This window comes from Heptranchias perlo, chromosome 18, assembly GCF_035084215.1.
Source record: "Heptranchias perlo isolate sHepPer1 chromosome 18, sHepPer1.hap1, whole genome shotgun sequence".
NCBI lineage: Eukaryota > Metazoa > Chordata > Chondrichthyes > Hexanchiformes > Hexanchidae > Heptranchias > Heptranchias perlo.
The window spans coordinates 42,989,961-43,003,751 of NC_090342.1; the positions used below are offsets into that span (position 1 = coordinate 42,989,961).

At 42.7% G+C, this 13,791-nt stretch overlaps 1 protein-coding gene across 3 annotated transcripts in view; it reads right to left on the reverse strand.

Annotated features, from left to right (window-relative positions):
* Positions 1 to 13,791, reverse strand: part of cadps2 (Ca++-dependent secretion activator 2) — a 603,629-nt gene that overhangs the window by 362,384 nt on the left and 227,454 nt on the right. The window lies entirely within an intron of this gene.

Below are 13,791 nucleotides of genomic sequence, written 5' to 3' on the forward strand. Positions count from 1 at the left end.
AGTAACTACCAACAAAACCTCCACAATCTTCATCCTCACCAACGGCTCCTGTCAGGGGTCCTTATTCTCACAATGAACTTCCTACCCAAGCTCCTACAGATGTTCCAAATGCTCCCAATCAGAATCCATCGAGCTCACCCAATTAGATAAACAGATTACCAAGGTCAGCTGAAAGAACTGGCATCTAAAAACTCCAGTTATACGAAGACAGAGGAGGCCTTCCAGTCTTACACTACTGCTATACTACTCAGCAGCACTGGCAATTAGCAGTATTATTTAAGGGTCCCTCAATGGCTCAAGAAGCTTGTCCAGTGAATAGCTGGGCCATAAAGACCAGGAATGTCACAGGCTGAATCCCCTGTCTGTGCTGAATTCCTACAGCAGGAATAGGAAGTACTACAATTGGGCTCAGCATCGCTGGGTTAGGGAGGGGAATAGGTGCCAGGATTCCGATTCCTGATCACTAGTGAGTGGCCCCTGCTGGAAAGAGCATGTGTGTGGTAGTCAAGTGAGGATAGGATCAGGTCCGGTTGTGATGTCCCTCACAACCTGTCAATGATCACTCCCAAGGCTCACACCGAATATTGGTCACTTGGATGAGGTACAAGGGATCAATGCCTTCAGGAGAGAAAAAAAAACTGATCAGAGAAAACACTGTGATTTAACAAAGCTTTGAAATAAGCGAATGATTCCAATTTCAGCCGTAACATGCCTACATCATTGTAACAGTTCAATCACCCATCATCAGACTTTCCTTTTGAAGGTCTCTGCAAAGCTGAAACTCAATTCTGATTGAATTGTTTGATAGATCAAAGTCAATACCTGTTACCAAAGTACAGATGGGAGAGCAGGGGCATTTTGGTATAAATTGATAAATTAGTTATGTGGGAGAAAAGGCCACGAGTGAGGTTTGTTAACATGGATTCTAATGACAGCACCAGATAACAGAGCTAAACAATACACAAAAAAGAGTGCCATGGCAGATCAAATGGGCTATTTGTGAGGCAGTTCTGAGGAGTCAACATCGGTATTGTGTTTAGTAATTAGCCGTTTCAAACTAATCCACCCCTTTAATCATAGATTCAAAAACTGAAACAACATTTCCTATTTGATGTAAGTGTTAAACCATCATATTAACGGCTTGTCAACCCGTCGCAAAAATCAATTTACCCTTCAAAAAAGAAATGAAAACATGGTTAGTGCTGTAATTACGCACTTGAACAAAATATTGACTTAGAGGGGTAACTTTTAACTTGCAGCAGGGAAGGGAGTGGGGAGGGAAGATTTTCGGGTGCGAAACCCGGAAGTAAAGTGAGCAGGTCGTGATTGTGAGGCCAATCAATTTTACTTCTGGGTTTTGCGCCCAGCAGCCAGCCTGATTGACAGGTTGACTGGTTGTCGGGCAGGAAGGCCTGAGGCAGCAGGCCGCAGCCAGGGATCTGAGGGAGGTTGGGATCACGGTCTGGGGAGGAGGTCGGAGGTCGGGTGAAGAGTTGGAGGTAGTTGGGGGTCAACCATGGGAGGGGACGGAGGAGGAGGGGAGGCTAATCGCAGGGTCCTGTCGGCCAGGTGAGTTTGTTGGGCCTGGAAGAAGCACTCCTGCTCCTCCGGGTCCACAAGCAATGCAATAAAGGCACTCACCTCATAGATCCGGCCCTTCCCGTCTGCTTTCACCTGACGTGAATCGGAGGTGATGGGAAGCCCGAATAGTTAAGGTTAAATGCATTTTAATTGTCCAATACACAAAATATTAAGTACCTCAAGTATCTCAATGAGGTACATTGTCCCTTTAAGTATCGGCCTGCCGGCTTTAAGTGGGGGCTGGATTTCCTGGTGTCTGTTCTCCACACGCACACAAACCTGCCTGGGTTAAACCCAGAAGTGGGCGAGTTGGAGCCGGGATGTGGCCCTGCTCTAAAAAGCTGTTATTTTAACCTCCCACCCACCCCCAAACCACCCGTTCTTGGGGATTAAAATTTACCCCACAATGTTGTTGTATAACTAGCCTGATTGGGTGATACCTGACCTTGCCCTCATGGGTTATAGGAATGTCTTACTACAGGTATATTGTTCATGCATCAATACTCCTAAAACAAATTTTTTTAAAAAAAAGTGTAGCCCTGAATGTGCTGCTTAATGAAGACCCCAGACTATCATACACGGGAAGGTGCGGGGGGAGGGGGGAAGATGAGATGCACTGCTGACTGTTGAACTACTAAAGCTTACAGGTTAGTAATTATGGCATTATTAAAATATCTATGAAATCATCCTCCATGCATTTTGCCTCAGTATTTTGTTTATCAGACACAAAAATGTTCAGGATAGAAACACGTCAGTGTGGTAGCTGAGGTATCCGTGTAATTTTTGAAAATTAGATCTGTTATATTTAGCTGGTCTTTATGTTATATTATTTCATATTACTTCTCCCCTTTCACTTGTGATTCTGGAATAGCAGCCCATTATTAATCTACTGCATATCGTAGCAATCACCTTGTAGAAAGGCACGATGTGTTATTTGGATGCATTGAGGGGTTCTATTCAATGGCCACCTCATGAATGATATGTAATTCCTTCTCTCCGCTTCAATGTTGGTGGCAGAACCTTCAGTCATCACGGCCCTGCACGCAAATTCTCTCCCAATTACCCTGCACCTTGCTACATCTCTCTTCACCTTGCCTTTAATCACCTCCATTTCCTCTTCTCTCAGTTCCTACTCTCAGTTCAATTTTCCCCATTCTCTGAGGAACGTCTTGCTACATTAATGGCGCTATATTAATGGTACATTAATGGCACAAGTTGTTGCTGAAGTCAGGTACGACACAGATGTGAAAAGAAAGGGACCAGCAGGCTAATGATGATCAAGGGTACACACTGTGTTCTGATGATCATTTCACTTCCCTTCCCCTACAGTAATTAAGATTCACCAAAAGAAACCCTAGCCTCTTGTGCACTAAATGCTTGTTTAAGGAAGTACAGGAACATTTAAAGGTGACGTTTGATTTTAAAAAATCTGTGTGTTATGCCAAGTGAAGCTCAAAAAAAATTTCAGAAAATGGGGTAAATAGTGCAGACAAAGGACTTAATTACAGTACCAACCCCCTGCATTCTTTTCCTGAGATCTCTTCCTGAGATCCATTGCCTTACTGCTTTTCCCTCAAATTCTTATTAACCCTTTCACTGGTCAGTTCTGAGTTTTGGAGATGCCCACAGAATAGCACCATATTTTGCTTATTGTGAATTCCTAGGTTCAGAGAGTACCAGGAACTAGGAGCTAAATTAAAAAACAGGACCTCAAGGGTTATAATCTCTGGATTATTACCCGAGCCACGAGCAAATTGGTGTAGGGCTAAGAAGATTAGGGAGGTGAACAGGTGGCTGAAGGAGTAGTGTGGGAGAGAGGGGTTCCATTTCATGGGACACTGGCACCAGTACTGGGACAGGAAGGAACTGTACCATTTGGACAGGCTCCACCTGAACCGGGCTGGGACCAGGGTTCAGGTGGGACCAAATTCAACTGGGAGGGTACGGCATGGTAGCCATTACAGAGACATGGCTGCAAGATGGTCAGGATTGGGAACTGAATATACCAGGTTATAAGGTCTATAGGAAGGATAGGGAAACTGGTAAAGAGGGAGGAGTAGCCCTAATGATTAAGGGTGAAATTACTTCAAGGATAAGAGAGAATATAATGAGAGGATAGCAGGCAGTGGAAACTTTATGGGTAGAATTAAGAAATAGAAAAGGATTTAAGACTGTAGTGGGAGTTGTGTATAGGCCCCCTGGTAGCAGCTATGAAGTGGCAAAATGTATAAATGCAGAGATTAGACAAGCATGTAGCAAAGGCAGAGTGGTTTTAATGGGGGATTTTAACTTTCATATAGATTGGGATAAGCAGACGAGCTCATGTCAGAAAGGTAACGAATTTCTTGTGTGTTCAGGACAACTTTCTACAATAATATCTCCTAGAACCAACAAGGGGGCAGGCCATATTAGATTTAATCATGAGTAATGAGCCAACGGTGCATGAACATTTATCTAATAGCGATCATAATATGATAGAGATCAACATTGTGTTTGAAAGGGAGAAATCTGTAACAGCTACTAAGATTATAAATTTAGGTAAGGCTGACTTCAACGGGATAAGACAGAGACTGTCCACAGTAAACTGGGAAAATCTGTAAATGGGTAAAACGACTGAAGTTCAGTGGGAGGTGTTCAAAAAAGAATTTAACGTGATACAGAACCAGTTTATACCCCTAAAGGGCAGGAGCTCTACTTGCCAAAAAAACAGCCATGGACGACAAAAGAGGAATGGGACAACATAAAACTAAAAGAAAAAGCATACAAAAATGCAAAAAATAGCACAGAACCTGGCAACTGGGAGAGATACAAAGAACAGCAAAGGGTGACGAAACAGACAGCAAGAGCTACAAAAAGGGAGTATGAAAACAAACCTGCAAGGGATATCAAAATCAACACAAAAAATTTTTACAATTACATTAGGAAAAAGAGGGTGGTCAAGAGCAATGTGGGCCCCTTAAAAACTGATAATGGTGATATTGTAAATGAAAAGAAGGAAATGGCAGACATGTTAAATAATTACTTTGCATCAGTATTTACAGTAGATGAAGAGAATAGCATGCCAGACACCCCAAGGAAATTAATTTTGAATCAGGGGTGGGAACAGCCATAATTAACATAAGCAAATTAACAGTTATGAAGGAAATAATGGCACTAAAGAGTGACAAATCCCCAGGACCAGATGGTTTCCATCCCAGGATTTTAAAGGAAGTAGGTGAGAATATTGGATTTGTGGCTCTCTATCCCGTCATCTAAGTTGTTAATAAATACAGGGAATAGTTGAGGCCCCAACACAGATCCCTGTGGGACACCACCAGTCACATCCTGTCAATTTGAGTACCTGCCCATTATCCCTACTCTCTGTTTCCTGCCGCTCAGCCAATTCCCTTAGAGCAGATGCCCGAACTATAACCTTCCAAAATTCTCTCAATTCAGGAACCGTTCCTTTAGATTGGAAAATTGCACGTCACTCCGCTGTTTAAAGAAAGGTGAGAGAGGGAAACCAGGGAATTATAGATCAGTTAGCCTAATATCTGTTGTCGGGAAATTACTAGAGTCTATAGTTAAGGATAGAGTGACTGAACACTTCGAACGTTTTCAGCTAATCAGAGAGCCAGCATGGATTTGTAAAGTGTAAGTCATGCCTGTCGAACCTGACTGAATTATTTTTGAAGAGGTAAAGTAGTGGTCAGGGGAATGTCAATGGATGTTATTTATATGGACTTCCAGAAGGCATTTGATGAAGTCCCTCATAACAGACTGGTGGCTAAAGCTGAAACTCATGGAATTGAGGGCAAATTATTGACCTGGTTAGGAAATTGGCTGAGCGGCAGGAGACAGAGTAAGGATAATAGGCAGGTACTCAAATTGACAGGATGTGACTAGTGATGTCCCACAGGGATCTGTACTGGGGCCTCAACCATTCCCTGTATTTATTAACAACTTAGATGATAGGATAGAGAGCCACATATCCAAGTTTGCTGATGACACAAAGATAGGCAGCATTGTAAGCAGTGTAGATGGAAACATAAAATTACAGAGAGATATTAATAAATCAAGTGAATGGGCAAAACTGTGGCAAATGGATTTCAATGTAGGCAAGTGTGAGGTCATCTGCTTTGGACCTAAAAAGGATAGATCAGAGTACTTTTTAAATGGTGAAAAGCTCAAAACAATCGAGGCCCAAAGAGACTTAGTGGTCCATATACATAGATCATTAAAATGTGAATGACAGGTACAGAAAATAATCAAATTGAATGATGGCCTTTATATCCAGAGGACTAGAATACAAGTGGGTAGAAGTCATCCTCCAGGCATACAAAGCCCTGGTTAGACCATACCTGGAGTACTGTGTTCAGTTCTGGGCACCGCACCTTAGGAAGGATATATTGGCCTTGGTAGAAGTGCAGTGTAGATTTACTAGAATGATACCTGGACTCCAAGGGTTAAATTACGAGGCGAGATTACACAAACCAGGGTTGTATTCCCTGGAATTTAGAAGATTAAGGGGTGATTTGAACGAAGTTTTCAAGATATTAAGGGGAACTAATAGGGTAGATAGAGAGAAACTATTTCCGCTGGGGAGTCTAGGACTAGGGGACATAGCCTAAAAATTAGAGTCAGGACTTTCAGGAGTGAAGTGAGGAAACACTTCTACACGCAAAGGGTGGTAGAAGTTTAGAACTCTCTTCCGCAAACAGAGGTTGATGCCAGCTCAATTGTTAATTTTAAATCCGAGATTGATAGATTTTTGTTAACCAAAGGTATTAAGGGATATGGGGCTAAGGCAGTTACATGCAGTTAGGTCACAGATCAGCCAGAATCTAACTGAATGGTGGAACAGGCTCAAGGACCTAAGTGGCCTACTCCTGTTCCTATTTTCCTATGTTCTGAAATGTTTCACGCTTGTGAAACTATTGATTTTAAAGCCAGTGGTATGAACAGATCTAGGCCCGTCTCTTTGCTCAAAGCTAAATATAGATGTATGCTGTTGAAAGGGTTAAATAGTTATCGTCACACAGCAATCATCTATCAAACTTATTAAGTGTCAGAATCGGTAAATTTTTTGCCTTGGGTTATTACTAATGTATATGAAATGATAATTTGCATATAGCCCTGATATATACTGAAGGTAGTTATCATCTGAATGTCTCCCAACTGTCTAATTCAATTTATACTATGTTTTTGAAACCTGCACAAATCCTGAATATACTTCAAGGCATTTTGGAACATTCCATGTGCATTAGGAAAAATGTCACCAATATATCAGATATGAAACAGTAGCATCTCAAATACATTTGAAGCAGGGCCACCCAAAATTCCATTTTCTTAGTGCTTCATTTACAAAGACAGATCCACCATTTTGTCAAAGTCTCAAAGGAAGTTACTCATTTTCAAGACTCTATCTGTATCTGCAAAATCTTGATGATTAATAGCTCTGTTAAAATAATGCTCAAATTTCATACAAATGTGCGTATGGTAACATTTGTGCAGCATAACTTCTAGGCTACTGATTGTGTACTTTTGTAATTCTATTCTGTGTACAATGCCGTTCAGTCATTTTGCATATGCCTGTGTATGAGATGGCATAACAGGGTGCATCCAGAGGCAACTATAAGGAGGTCAGGTGATCCCAGTGGTTGCTGGAAGTGGTTGCTTTAGTATGTGAAGGTGAAATCTACATTTGGGAGTGAAGTGAAACTCAAACCAGCATTTGAACCCCTGCAGGGGATGGACTCTGGCATTGAGTTAGCCATCTTTATTAAGACAAATGGGTGCTTAGCTTTGGGCTCTAATCAGCTCAGGCAAAAAAGTAGGTTCTATCTACAGCCTGCCAGACACAATTTAACCAATTTAGCCCCCGTCCACACCGTTCCCGCCAAGGGTCAGAATTGGAGCTATGGAGTTTTTTCAGTTCATGGTACTCACTCCTAAACCTGCAATCCTCCGGTCCTAGGACAGTCTGAAGTGTAGTAATCCATGAGGGGTGAGTACTTGAACAACCCATCAATTCATAGGGGCAGAGTTACTATATAGTGACACACACACTTGCACGAACCTCTTCTTTAAAGGGCACTACTTCGACAAAAGTATTCGGAAAAGAACATTTCCTGGTGCTTTCTGGTCAGCTGATGTAGTGATAAAACTCTATCAAAAAGCAGCAATACATCATTTGTATATCACATCATGACTAGAGTGGCACATGCCTCATCGCTCGACAAAAAAAAACTTTTGCTCAGCACATTACCATAAAAAAAGCGGTCGGTTATATTGGCTGTTTATTGTAATAAGCATCGTTTTATGCTTAAACCTACGTATAATTTGTATTTATCAAGCATCTTCATTTACATTAAAATGTCAGTGATACGAAAGGCCTACTGAAACAAACAGTTGGGTGGTGTTGATTTGGAAAGTGAAAAACCTTCCGAAAATCTTCTCTCAATGGTGCCACAAATGGTGACATTTCAACAGGTTTTTGTTAGCATCACAGTGTGAAGTTGCTGCGTGTTGGCAACTATCACTGGAAGCAGGGCCCATATTCAAAAACTGTCAGTGTACTGCTCCAGACCATGTAAATCTGTGCTTTGAAATCCCTTTGGTTTTGTGAAACATGTCAAAATTTAAACCAGTATGTGTCCACGCATGTCTCACTGTACATTATGGCTGAAACAGACAGTTTCCTGTACAATTCCTCATAGCACATAGTGCGATTCAAAAATTGATGACAGACCAGTGTTACAAATTTCAGGATCACACATTCATCCATTAGTACTTCCATTTTCTCATTATTTAAGAGTACACAAATGCACCCAAAACATCCAGCACTAATCCAGCTCTAGAAAAAAAATGATGAACAAAAATTGCTTTCTACCATCGAGGGACTTGTCAGGCGTATATTTCAATGCCCTTTAGAGCCCTACACACAAAGTATTTCAGGATATTTTTCATCCCTGAGCAAGGCGAGCACACTGGTGATAAATTTGGTGTCAACCTTTATCCTAGCCTTCAATTCCAATTTGTAAATGATTGAATGTTCAACTGAAATAACCCAAAAATTCTGGATGCATGATGTATACGATAATGGACTTCAACAAAACACTGCTTTCAGAGAAGGCGAATGCTACAGGGGTGCATTTAGAAAGCTCCATAAATGAAAATTGGACAGAGTCATAGATTTTTGCTTCTTTACTTCTGCCTGCATGTCACTGGGGCATTAAAATCATATCTCAAACCATGTGACATTCACCACAATGCACTGACACAGGCCTTTGTGACAGGATTTAAAGGCCTGCAGTCTTCAGTGGTTGGGAAGCTGGAAACCTCCGATCTTGTCTCAGTGACAGAGGGCGAGTTCAGCAGAGTCTCTGCACCCAGATAATGATGCTTTTGCGTGGTGCATACAACCAATGTTACAAGTGCAGTTTTAAATTTATATATGTATACCTGAGAGACTGGCAACAAGACCAGTTGGAAAAAGTAGTCCTGTACAAATGATGTGCAACAGTTGCAATAATAAAGCACTTGGTGTGACTCCCATCAAAAAGGCAACTTTTCAAATTAAACCAGAAAACAAACTTGAGTGGTTTTAACACTATGCTCACATTTCCTTTTATTAATTTTTCATAAACTCATCAACTCTTTTCAAAAATTCAAATTCAAATGTTACACCCTTGTTCAAAAAAGGGTGCAAGAATAAACCCAGCAACGACAGGCCAGTCAGTTTAGCCTCAGTGGTGGGGAAACTTTTAGAAACGATAATGCGGGACAGAATTAGCAGTCAATTGGACGAGTGTGGATTGATTAGGGAAAGGCAGCACGGATTTGTTAAAGGCAAATCGTGTTTAACTAACTTGATTGAGTTTTTTGATGAGGTAACAGAGAGGGTTGATGAGGGCAATGCAGATGGTGTGGTGTATATGGACTTTCAAAAGACGTTTGACAAAGTGCCACACAATAATCTCACGGGATCCAAGGTGAGGTAGCCAATTGGATACAAAATTGGATTGACGACAGAAGACAGAGGGTGGTTGTAGAGGGTTGTGTTTCAAACTGGAGGCCTGTGACCAGCGGTGTGCCTCAGGGATCGATGCTGGGTCTGCTGTTATTTGTTATTTATATTAATGATTTGGATGAGAATTTAGGAGGCATGGTTAGTAAGTTTGCAGATGACACCAAGATTGGTGGCATTGTGGACAGTGAAGAAGGTTATCTAGGATTGCAACGGGATCTTGATAAATTGGGCCAGTGGGCCGATGAATGGCAGATGGAGTTTAATTTAGATAAATGTGAGGTGATGCATTTTGGTAGATCGAATCGGGCCAGGACCTACTCCGTTAATGGTAGGGCGTTGGGGAGAGTTATAGAACAAAGAGATCTAGGAGTACAGGTTCATAGCTCCTTGAAAGTGGAGTCACAGGTGGATAGGGTGGTGAAGAAGGCATTCAGCATGCTTGGTTTCATTGGTCAGAACATTGAATACAGGAGTTGGGATGTCTTGTTGAAGTTGTACAAGACATTAGTAATGCCACACTTGGAATACTGTGTACAGTTCTGGTCACCCTATTATAGAAAGGATATTATTAAACTAGAAAGAGTGCAGAAAAGATTTACTAGGATGCTACCGGGAATTGATGGTTTGACTTTTCGGGAGAGGTTGGATAGACTGAGACTGTTTTCCCTGGAGAGTAGGAGGTTTAGGGGTGATCTTATAGAAGTCTATAAAATAATGAGGGGCATAGATAAGGTAGATAGTCAAAATCTTTTCCCAAAGGTAGGGGAGTCTATAACGAGGGGGCATAGATTTAAGGTGAGAGGGGAGAGGGGAGAGATACAAAAGGGTCCAGAGGGGCAATTTTTTCACTCAAAGGGTGGTGAATGCCTGGAACGAGCTGCCAGAGGCAGTAGTAGAGGCAGGTACAATTTTGTCTTTTAAAAAGCATTTGGACAGTTACATGGGTAAGAGGGGTATAGAGGGATATGGGCCAAGTGCAGGCAATTGGGACTAGCTTAGTGGTATAAACTGGGCGACATGGACATGTTGGGCCGAAGGGCCTGTTTCCATGTTGTAAACTTCTATGATTCTATGATTCTAATAGACTTGTCATCAAGATTGAAGCCCATGGGATAAAAGAGGCAGTAGCAGCATGGATACAGAATTGGCTAAGTAACAGGAAACAGAGAGTAGTGGTGAACGGTTGTTTTTCAGACTGGAGGGAGGTGTACGGTGTGCAGACTACACAGTGCGCTGCTGAGAGTTTGGTAAGTGTGGGAGTTCGGTGAAGTGGGGAAGGAGGTGCTGCTTTGCCTTGCTTTTCCGAACTTTTCCCGCAGAGCGGCAGTGGACCTGAGAGTAGAAGACTGAGATTGGGGATTAAAAGCAGCAGCAGACCGACAACAAGAGACGACTACTGTGCGACATCACAGGTGAGGCAGGAGAGTCCGAGAGGTGAGCAGAGTATAAAAGGGGAGACCTAGAGCGGGAAGAGAGTCTAAGAGTCTAAGGCAAGTCATGGCAGCACAGCTCGCACCCGTGATATGCTCCTCCTGCACTATGTGGGAAGTCATGGACACTACCAGTGTCCCTGGTGACCATGTGTGCAGGAAGTGTGTCCAGCTGCAGCTACTGGCTAACTGTCTTTCGGAGCTGGAGCTGTGGGTGGATTCACTGTGGAGCATCCGCGATGCTGAGACTGTCGTGGATAGCACGTTCAGTGAGGTGGTCACACCGCAGGTAAAGAATACGCAGGCAGAAAGGAAATGGGTGACCGCCAGGCAGAGTAAAAGGACTAGGCAGGTAGAGCAGGAGTCCCCTGGGGCCACCTCCCTCTCAAACAGATATTCTGCTTTGGATACTGTTGGGGGAGATGGCTTATCAGGGGAAAGCAGCAAGAGCCAGGTTCGGGGCACCACGGGTGGCTCTGCTGCACAGGAGGGGAGGAAGAAGAGTGGCAGGGCTATAGTGATAGGGGATTCAATTGTAAGGGGAACAGATAGGCGTTTCTGCGGCCGCAAACGTGACTCCAGGATGGTATGTTGCCTCCCTGGTGCTAGGGTCAAGGATGTCACGGAGCAGCTGCAGGGCATTCTGGAGGGGGAGGGTGAACAGCCAGTAGTCGTGGTCCATATTGGTACCAACGACATAGGTAAAAAAAGGGATGAGGTCCTGCAAGGTGAATTTAAGGAGTTAGGAGATAAATTAAAAAGCAGGACTTCAAAGGTAGTGATCTCAGGATTACTACCGGTGCCACGTGCTAGTGAGTATAGGAACAGGAGAATAGACAGGATGAATGCGTGGCTGCAGGGACGGTGTAGGAGGGAGGGATTTAGATTCCTGGGACATTGGGACCGGTTCTGGGGAAGGTGGGACCTGTACAAGCGTGACGGGTTACACCCGAGCAGGACCGGGACAAATGTCCTCGCGGGGGTGTTTGCTAGTGCTGTTTGGGAAGGTTTGAACTAGAGTGGCAGGGGGATGGGAACCTGAGCGGGGAGTCAGAAGGGAATAAAGTTGAGAGCAGCAAGAGAGGGGAAGACCCAGGGGAAATCTACAATACAAATAGTACAAACAGTTGTTCAAGAACAAGTGAAAGGGAAAAGCATAGAGCAGCGGAAAGAAAGTGTACTTTAGGCACTTTAGGTACTTTAGGCACGACAGATAAAATGAAAACTAGAAGGCGTAAGGCGATTAACCCAGCATCAAAGCTGTGGCAGGGGGTTGGGAACCTGAGCAGGGAGATAGAGGAAAGCGTATCGGGAAGGGACAGAAGGTATGGAGTAAAAGGTAAAATGTTAAAAAAGGAAAAAGCAGGAACTAAGTGTCACAAAACATATTTGAAAGTTCTTTATCTGAATGCACGTAGCATTCGTAACAAAATGGACGAGTTAACGGCACAAATAACGACGTATGGGTATGATCTTGTGGCCATTACAGAAACATGGCTGCAGGTTGACAACGACTGGGAATTAAATATGCCAGGGTATTTAACAATCAGGAAGGACAGGCAGGAAGGAAGGGGAGGTGGGGTGGCTATGTTAATAAGGGAAGGAATCACTGTAATACAGAGAAAAGATATTGGGACAAAGGATCAGGATAATGAAACAGTTTGGGTAGAGATAAGGAATAATAAGGGGCAAAAAACACTCGTGGGTGTAGTATATAGGCCTCCTAATAGTTGCAACTCTGCTGGAAGAAATATTAATCAGGAAATAGTCGGGGCATGTAATAAGGGAACAGCTATAATTATGGGGGATTTTAACTATCATATTAACTGGACAAATCAAATTGGGCAGGGTAGCCTTGAGGAAGAGTTTATTGAGTGTATTAGGGATGGATTTCTTGAGCAGTATGTAACTGAACCTACAAGGGGGCAAGCAACCTTGGACCTGGTCCTGTGTAATAAGCCAGGATTAATTAATAATGTCCTAGTTAAGGATCCCCTTGGAATGAGTGACCATAACATGGTTACATTCCATATCCAATTAGAGGGTGAGAAGGTTGGTTCTCAAACAAGCGTACTGAGCTTGAATAAAGGAGACTATGATGGTATGAGAGTGGAATTGATTAAAGTGGACTGGGAAAATAGTTTAAAGGGTAAGACGGTACATGAACAGTGGTGTTCATTTAAGGAGTTATTTTACAACTTTCAAAAAATATATATTCTACTGAGGAAAAAAGGGTGTAAAAGAAATGACAGCCATCCGTGGCTAAGTAAAGAAATTAAGGATAGTATCCGACTAAAAACAAGGACATATAAGGTAGCCAAACTTAGTGGGAGGATAGAAGATTGGGAAGTCTTCAAAAGACAGCAAAAAGTAACGAAAGGATTGATTAAGAAAGGGAAGATAGATTATGAAAATAAATTAGCAAAAAATATAAAAACAGACAGCAAGAGTTTCTACAGTTATATAAAAAGAAAAAGGGTGGCTAAGGCAAACGTAGGTCCCTTAGAGGATGAGACCGGGAAATTAATGGTGGGAAACATGGAGATGGCAAAAATGCTGAACAAATATTTTGTTTCAGTCTTTACAGTAGAGGACACTAAGAATATCCCAACACTGGACAAACAGGGGACTCTCGGGGGGGAGGAGCTAAATACGATTAAAATCACTCAAGAGATGGTACTCAGTAAAATAATGGGACTCAAGGCGGATAAATCCCCTGGACCTGATGGCTTCCATCCTAGGGTCTTGAGGGAAGTGGCAGTTGGGATT